Source organism: Phoca vitulina, unplaced genomic scaffold, assembly GCF_004348235.1.
Source record: "Phoca vitulina isolate PV1807 unplaced genomic scaffold, GSC_HSeal_1.0 scaffold9, whole genome shotgun sequence".
NCBI lineage: Eukaryota > Metazoa > Chordata > Mammalia > Carnivora > Phocidae > Phoca > Phoca vitulina.
In genome coordinates this window covers 54,241,463-54,250,266 of record NW_022589712.1, presented here as the reverse complement: position 1 = coordinate 54,250,266, position 8,804 = coordinate 54,241,463, and the positions used below count along the sequence as shown (strand labels likewise).

Here is an 8,804-nt window from a genome sequence, read left to right as displayed (position 1 = left end):
TCAGCCTGTGCAGGTAAGTCTTATGAGAAAAGGGACATCTGACCAAACCCTGGAAGTAAGTAATAGAATGAGGTTTATGGATATCTGAGGAAAAGTATTCCAGGCAGAGGGAATAGCCAATGTGAAAGACCTAAGTAATGAATGTGCCTGGTGTGTTCATAGAACACCACAGAAACCATAGAGTAGGCAGGAGATAAAGTCAGAGAGCTAACGGGGGCAAAGTTCTTATAGGGCTACACAAGGGCTTCAGATCTTTCTCTGAGTGAAAGTGGGAGCCACTGGGGGTTGTGAAGCATAGAAGTACCATAAACTGATGTGTGTGTTCGTGTGTGTGTGTTTAAATCACTCTGGTGCCACATCAAATATGTTCCACCAAGGTGCTACAACAAGACTGTAGGGAGACAAGAATGGCAGCAAGGAGATTAGTTTGCAGGCCTTTGCAATAAATAGTCTAGGCAAGAAATGATGGTGCTCTCACAGAGATGGTAGTAATGTTAGTGACATTAAATGAACAGATTTTGGATTATGTTTTGAAAATAGAGTTAATTGGATTTTTCTGACAGATAACAAGAAAGGAGTCAGGGATGAGACAAAAGTGTTTGGCTAGAGAACTCTAAGGATGGAGTTTCCATTAATTGAGATGGTTTGAAGGAAAGGAATATAATAATCAGATTGTTGTAAGATGTGTCACTACAGAGGCTAGATAAGGGCTGTTTTGAAGGAGCAAGACTGGGGTCAGGTTGTGACAAATTATCAGGCTGTTGCAGTAGTCTAGGAAAGAATAATTAGAACCTGCCCCAGAGCAAGGAGAGCTGAGATCAGATGATAGGACAGATTCAAGAAATACTTGAGAGAAAACTATTTTTTATATTTATAGATAACCATAGCGAAAGAGAGTCATGTTGAAGGATATAAGCTTGAAATTTTAATTTCAAAAAAATAAAAACAAATGTCTAGCTCAATATAACTTGTAAATTCTGTCTGCATGAGAATTCAGTGACACATATCCTTTTTTGTAATAATAGTTAAATATTATGCTGGATTAGAACCATTTTGCTTGGTTAGTTTTTTTTTTTTTCTTTTTAAGAATTTCCAACATATATTTGCTGAAAAATTATCCCCCAAGGAGGATGATAAAAGGAAAAATTGTAATTAAAGTGACAGCAATCATCACCAAATATTCATTGAGAATCCAAAGTATTTCAAAATAGTGAATTATGAACTCCAGGGAGAATAATAAAATGCATTTTGCCTCTACTTTTTAAAGTAAACTGGGTGACAGGCATTAAGGAGGGCAAGTGATGTGATGAACACTGGGTGTTATATGCAACTGATGAATTACTGAACTCTACATCTGAAAATAATGATGTACTGTATGGTGGCTGATTGAATTTAAATTAAAAAAAAACTTTTCATTCAAATATAATATCCATAAAGATAAGTACATAAATCTTAAATATACATCTCAATGAATTTTTACAATGTGAATATATCAATGTAACCAGGTAAAGAAACAGAACATGACCAGCTCCCAAAACTCCCTCTTGTTCCCTTCTGGTCGTTCTAATCACCCAGGTAGTCAGTCTCCTGAGCTTTGTCAGTTTTCAAGCTCTATGTTAATGAAATAATACAAATAGTACTCTTTGTATCTGCTGGGTATATACTGAGAGTAAAATTCCTAGGTTATAAGTTATGTGTCTATTCAACTTTGATCAATACTGCCAAACAATTTTCCAAAGTGTTTGTTACATTTCCTTTATTTTTTCTGTTTAAATGTTTAGAAAATACTCTGTTCTAGAACAGATTTTGACCTTTTCAGGAAATAATTTAAGCATACACCAAAAATTTTGTTATTGCAAGCTGTGTATCAGAGTAAATTACAAAAGATCTGACTACGTAAGGAAACTATTTTAGAAATTTAGTTCACATAAGACATAGTAAGGGAAATCAAAAAGTTAAGGAAAAGATAAATAATGTGCAGTAATAATGATAATAGCTAAGTTTGTTTTGAGCAGCTAATGGCTCCCCACATGAAGGAGATAAGAAGTTCCTACAGAAGAGGGATACAGCTTCTTTCCCCCAAATGCCCCAGCATGGGTGTCCTTGTGTCTCACTGAGCCAAAGTCTAGCCATTCTGAAGGCTGGAGTGGGGTCAATTACCAATTGGCATAGCTGTTATGTTTTATATGCTATTTACTGCTATATTCTCAGCTCTCAACACAATATCTGGCACAGAGTAGGTGCTGAGTATATATTTGCCAAATGAATACATAAATGAATTATTAATAGAAGTAACCAGTGGGAAAAACATCTGATTGGGAAAGATGAGCCTAAAGATTTATGCTACTGACCTAATCACACCGTAAAACTGTATTCTGTCTCTTTGTTCTTTAGTTAAATGTGTGACCTAGAATCAGCTAGGTCATCCTGCCCTTCAGGCTTCAAATGAGTTGGCTCAAACCACCATCACCTATGTCCTGGGAAAGCCAGTGTTTACACAAATCCCTCCTGGGAATCTTGGAGGAATTTCCATTTTTGTTCATCACTGATGGTTTAATACTCTCAAATCCGTTAGATTAGTTTATCGTGTGAATCATCTTGCCATATTCTGTATGCTCTCCTTATCCTATACTGTGTGGTCTCATACTGGAAACCAACCTGATTCCTTTTTATCTTCAAAGTACCACCAATGCAGTATGGTATGTGTAGCAAGTTTTAAATAAAACTTGGAATAGTAGAGGGAGCTTACACCCTTGAACCACAGATAACTTAAAATTGACTAGTGGACCGACTTGTTTTAAAATGTCTCAGACTTACTGACACCAGGAATCTCACTAGTTACTATTTCTCAGTAAATACTTTTCGCCAGGAGTTCCAATCTTCTGACAAATTGCTCAGTCTTCCTTTCCTTGGCCCATCTCCTCCCCTTCTCTTCTTTCAAATGCCTGTTAACTTTATATGCAAAAAGTTTTATTTTTCTGGATTGATGTATTCTAAAGCTCTCCACCTCCCACCTTCCATTCTTTCCACCCTAGCATCTATCTGTCGTACAATAGCCAGAGCAATCTTCTTCAAGTGTAAATCTCCTGCTCCAAACCCCCCAATAACCTCCCTCTCACTTGAATGAAAACACAAACTCCTCACCAGCACTACCAAATCTTACATGTTCTGGCCCCCGTTGCATCTCACAGTTCATTTTCTACTCTCCTTCTTCCTCACTATGCTCCACCTGCCCTGGTTTGCTTGTTATTCCTTAAGCACATTAAGTTCATTCTGCTCTAGGGCTGTTATCCTTGATGTTTCCTTCTGCTTAGATCTTTACAGTTCTGTCTCTTCCATCATCCAGGAATGAGTTGGCTCAAACCACTGCTCAGATATCACCTCCTCAAAGAGGCCTTCACTGAATTACCTATAAAAGTAGCAACCTCCTTTCCCCGTTTTCTCTATAGCTCTTACCACCATTTGCAACCATTTTTTAAATTAATTAATTTATTTGTATGCATGTATGTATATCTCTCCCAACCAGAACCAATGTGCCACGAGGATAGAGAATTTCCTGCCTTTTTTACTTGTGTATCTCAGGACCTAAAAATGTACACATAAACATTCCCTATGTATTTTCTGAATGAAGGAATGAATGAGGGAAAGAATACTTTGTCACTCTCTCCTTACTGAACTTATCCTTTGGACTTCAGTTTCTATATCTGAAGACACCAATTAATATGATTAGCTAATAACAACAAAAGTACAAAGAACAAAGGTGGAGACACTATGCTTCCCGACTTTAGACTACATTATGAAGGTATAATAATCACAACAGTATGGTACTGGCACAAAAACAGACACATAGATCAATAGAACAGAACAGAGAGGCCAGAAATAAACTCACACTTATATGGTCAATTACTTTATGCAAAGGAGGCAAGAATATACAATGATGAAGAGACAGTCTCTTCAATAAATAATGCTGGGAAAACTGGACAGCCACATGCAAAAGAATGAAATTGGACCGCTGTCTTATACCAAACACAAAAATTAACTCAATATGGATTAAAGACTTGAACAGAAGACCTGCAACCAGAAAACTTCAAGAGGAAAACATAGGCAATAAGCTCCTTGACATAGGTCTTGGCAATGTTTGTTTGGATTTGACACCAAAAGCAAAGACAACAAAAGCAAAAATAAATATGTGGAACTACCTCAAACTAAAAGGCTTCTGCACATCAAAGGAAACCATCCACAAAATGAAAAGGCAACCTACTGAATGGGAGAAAGTATTTGCAAATCATATATCAGATAAGCAGTATTTAAAATATATAAGGAACTCATATAACTCAATAGCAAAATAAACAAACAAAAAACTGATTAAAAAATGGGCAGAGGATCTGAAAAGACATTTTCCAAAGAAGACGTACAGGTGGTCAACAGCAGGTACATGAAAAGGTGCTCGACATCACTAATCATCAGGGAAATGCAAATCAAAGCCACAATGAGACATCATCTCATACATTAGAATAGCTATTATCAAAAAGGTAAGAGGGGTGCCTGGGTGGCTCGGTCGGTTAAGAGTCTGCCTTTGGCTCACGTCATGATCTCAAGGTCCTGGGATCGAGCCCCACATCAGCCTCCCTGCTCTGTGGGAGTCTGCTTCTTCCTCTCCCTCTGCCCCTCCCTAGCCCTGCCCCCCCTTGTGCGCACGCGTGCGCACTCTCTCTCTCTCTCTCTTTGCGCTGTCACAAATAAAAAAATAAAATCTTTTTTTTTTTTTTTAAAGGTAAGAGATAACAAGTGTTAGTGATGATGTGGAGAAAAGGAAACCCATGTGCACTGTTGGTGGGAATGTAAGTTGGTGCAGCTACTATGGAAAACACTATGGCATTTCCTCAAAAAATTAAAAATAGAACTACCATATGATCCAGCAATTCCACTTGTGGGTATTTATCCAAAGGAAATGAAATCACTAACTTATATGGAAGCAACTTAAGTGTCCTTCGATAGATGGATTAAAAAATGTGTGCTATTATATATATTTACAATGAAATGTTATCAGCCATTAAGAAAAGAAGAAAATCTTGTCCTTTCCGACAAGTGCATGAACATTGAGGGCATTATGGTAAGGCAGACAAAGACAAATATCATGTAATCTCATTTATATGTGGAATCTAAAAACAAAACAAAACAAACAAAAAACTGAGTTCATAGATACAGAAAACAGATTGGTGCTTGGGGTGAGGTAGGGGTTCGAGGTGGGTGAAATGGGTGAAGGTACTGAAAAGGTACAAACTTTCAGTTATAAAATAAGTAAGTCATGGGGATATAATGTACAACATGGTGACTGCAGTTAATAATACTGTATTGTATATTTGGAGGTAGCTAAGAGAGCAGATCTTTAAAGTTCTTATCAAAAGAAAAACAAATTTGTCGGGGCACCTGGGTGGCTCAGTTGGTTAAGCAACTGCCTTCGGCTCAGGTCATGATCCCAGAGTCCTGGGATTGAGCCCCACATCGGGATCCCTGCTCAGCAGGAAGCCTTCTTCTCCCTCTCCCACTCCCCCTGCTTGTGTTCCCTTTCTCATTGTCTCTCTCTCTGTCAAATAAATAAATAAAATCTTTAAAAAAAAAAAAAGAAAAACAAATTTGTAACTATGCAGGATGTTGGATGTTAACCAGATTTATTGTGGTTATTATTTTGCAATGTATATAAATACTAAATCATTATGTTATACACCTTAAGCTTCTACAATGTTATATGTCAATTACATCTCAATTTAAAAGAAAAAGACCTTAGAGAATTTTACTAGAGGAGCTGTTCTACAAAAATGAAGAAAGTTTTTCAGGCCAAAGGAAATTATGTCAGATGATAATTTAGATCTACACAGATGAATGAAGAGCTCTGCAAATGATAAATACATGAACACAAAATACTTTCTTAGTTTTAAACTTCTTTAACAGATAACTGATGAACTAAAGCAAAATAATAACAACGAATTTTCAAGTTTATAGGACAGTTGACCCTTGAACAACATAGGTTTGAAGTGTGCAGGTCCACTTCTATAGAGATTTTTTTTGATAAATACAGTAGAGTCCTGTAAATGTATTTTCTCTTCCTTATGATTTTCTTAATAACTTTTTTCTCTAGCTTATTTTATTGTAAAAATACAATATATAACACACTCAGCATACAATCTATGTGTTAATTGATTGTTTACATTATCAATAAGGCTTCCGGTTAACAGTAGGCTTCAGTAGTTAAGTTTGGGGGGAGTAAAAATTATACATGAATTTTGGACTATGCAGAGGGTCAGTGCCCCTAATCCTTGCACTGTTAAAGGGTCAGCTATATATGAAAAGTGAAATGTATGAGAACAATAACATAGAGGTAGGTAAATGGAAGCATTCTGTTATGAGTTTTATACTATATGGGCATTGAAGCTAGACAGTAATAATTTTAAAATGTATGTTATAAACTCTGGAGTAACCACTAAGATAGTAAAACAAAGAGGTATAGCTAACAAGCCAGTAGTGGAGGTAAAATGGAATTTAAATAAAAATGGAATTAACCTAAAAGAAGTCAGTCAAAAAAAAAAAAAAGAACAAAAAGCAGATGGGAAAATGGAAAATAAATAGTGATATGTTGAATTTAAATCCAGTAATATTGCTAATTACATTAAATATCATGATCTACACAAACTTAAAAGGCAGTGATTGCAGGTAAGATAAAAAAGCAAGACTCAATTATATGCCATCTACAAGGCACAAAAATATTAAGACATAGATAATATTAAAGTTAATGGATGGGAAAAGATACACTATAAAAACACTAATCAAACCAAAACTGGACTTTCCGTGCTACCCAGAGAGAGGTCCATACAACATTGTTCTTCATCCCTGTCGTAACTTAAAGAGAAACTTTCACAATGTCCAGAGCCCTTGATGTCCTAAAATGAGGGAGGAGGATGTCCTCAAATTCTTTGCAGCAGGAACCTACTTATGTGGTACCAACCTTGACCAAATGGAACAGTACCTCTATAAAAGGCAAAGTGATGGTATCTACATCATAAATCTGAAGAGAACCCGGGAGAACCTTCTGCTGACAGCTCGTGCCAGTATTGCCATTGAAAACCCAGCTGATGTCAGTGTCATATCCTCCAGGAATCCTGGCCAGCGAGGTGTGCTGAAGTTTGCGGCTCCTGGAGCCACTCCTATTGCTGGTTGCTTCACTCCTGGAACCTTCACTAACCCAGATCCAGGCAGCCTTCTGGGAGCCAAGACTTCTGGTGATTACTGGTCCCAGGGTGGACCACCAGCCTCTCACAGAGGCTTCTTATGTTAAACTGCCTACCATTGCTCTGGGTAACACAGACTCTCCTCTGTGCCATGTGGACATCATTATTCCTTGCAACAACAAGGGAGCTCATTCAGTAGGTCTGATGTGGTGGATGCTGGCCCAGGAAGTTCTGTGCATGTGTGGCCCCATTTCCCATGAACACCCATGGGAGGTCATGGCTGATCTCTACTTCTACAGAGATCCTGAAGAGATTACAAAGTAAGAGCAGGCCAATGCTGAAAGGCTATGACCAAGGAGGAGTTTCAAGATGAATGGACAGCTCCAGCTCCTGAGTTCACTGCTACTCCACCTGAAGTCGCAGACTGGTCTGAAGGCGTGCAGGTGCCCTCTGTGCCTATTCAGCAGTTCCCTACTGAAGACTGGAGCACTCAGCCTGCCACTAAAGACTGGCCTGCAGCTCCCGCTGCTCAGGCCACTGAATGCTTAGGAACAACCATGGAGTGGTCTTAAGTTGCTCTTCCACAAAGGCAAACAAAATGGAAAGAAGGTTTACAGAAAATAAACAGTTTCAAAAAAGAAAGAAAGAAAGAAATCTAGCTAGCTAGCTAGAGCGGCCATATTAATATACTAAAAAGTAGATTTTAGAGCAAGGAATAGTACCAGGGATGAAGAAGGTAATTTCACAATGAGGGGTAAATCTATCTATAGGACTTAACAATACTAAATGTATATGCACTTAATAAGACAGCTTCAAGATACTAAATACTGAAACAATATAATACATATGAAACAAAACTGATATAACTGAGGGGAGAAATTTAAAAAATCCACAATTATAGTTGGAGAGTTCAACAGCTCTCTTTCAATAGTTGAGAGAACAAGTATACAGAAAACAATAAAAATATAAAAGATGTGAATAACCACCAAAATTTTGACCTAATTAATATTTATAAAACACTCTACCTAACAACAGTAGGATACATATTCTTTTCAAGTGCACATGGAATATTTACCAAGAAAGGACATATTCTGAATCAGAAAATAAGTCTCATAACTTTAAATCAATTAAAATCATGAAAAGTTTGTTCTTTGACCACAATGATATTATATTTGCAAGCAATAATAGATAGCTCTATGGAAAATCTACAAATATTTGGAAGTCAATCAGTATACTTCAAACAAACCATGGGTCAAAGAAGAACTCATGAGTGAAATAGGAAAATATCTTGAGGTTAAATAAGAACAAAAACCACAACATATCAAAAGTTGTGGGATGCAACTAACAGTGCTTAAAAGTTGTCCAAAGCATTAGCTACTTATATTAGAAAAGAACAAAGATTTCAAACAGATGATCTAAGTGTCTACATTAAGAAACTAGAAAAACAAGAGTAAATAAAGCACCAAGTAAACAAACGAAAAAAAAAAAAAAAGGACCAGAGCAAATATCAGTGATACAAAAAAACAGTAAAACAATAGAGAAAATCAATAAAAACAAAACATGGTTCTTTGAAATTAT

General features: G+C 36.9%; 1 pseudogene; it reads left to right on the top strand.

Annotated features, from left to right (window-relative positions):
* Positions 1–6,917: 6,917 nt before the first annotated feature.
* LOC116634268 lies at positions 6,918–7,798 on the top strand (annotated as a pseudogene).
* Positions 7,799–8,804: the final 1,006 nt, after the last annotated feature.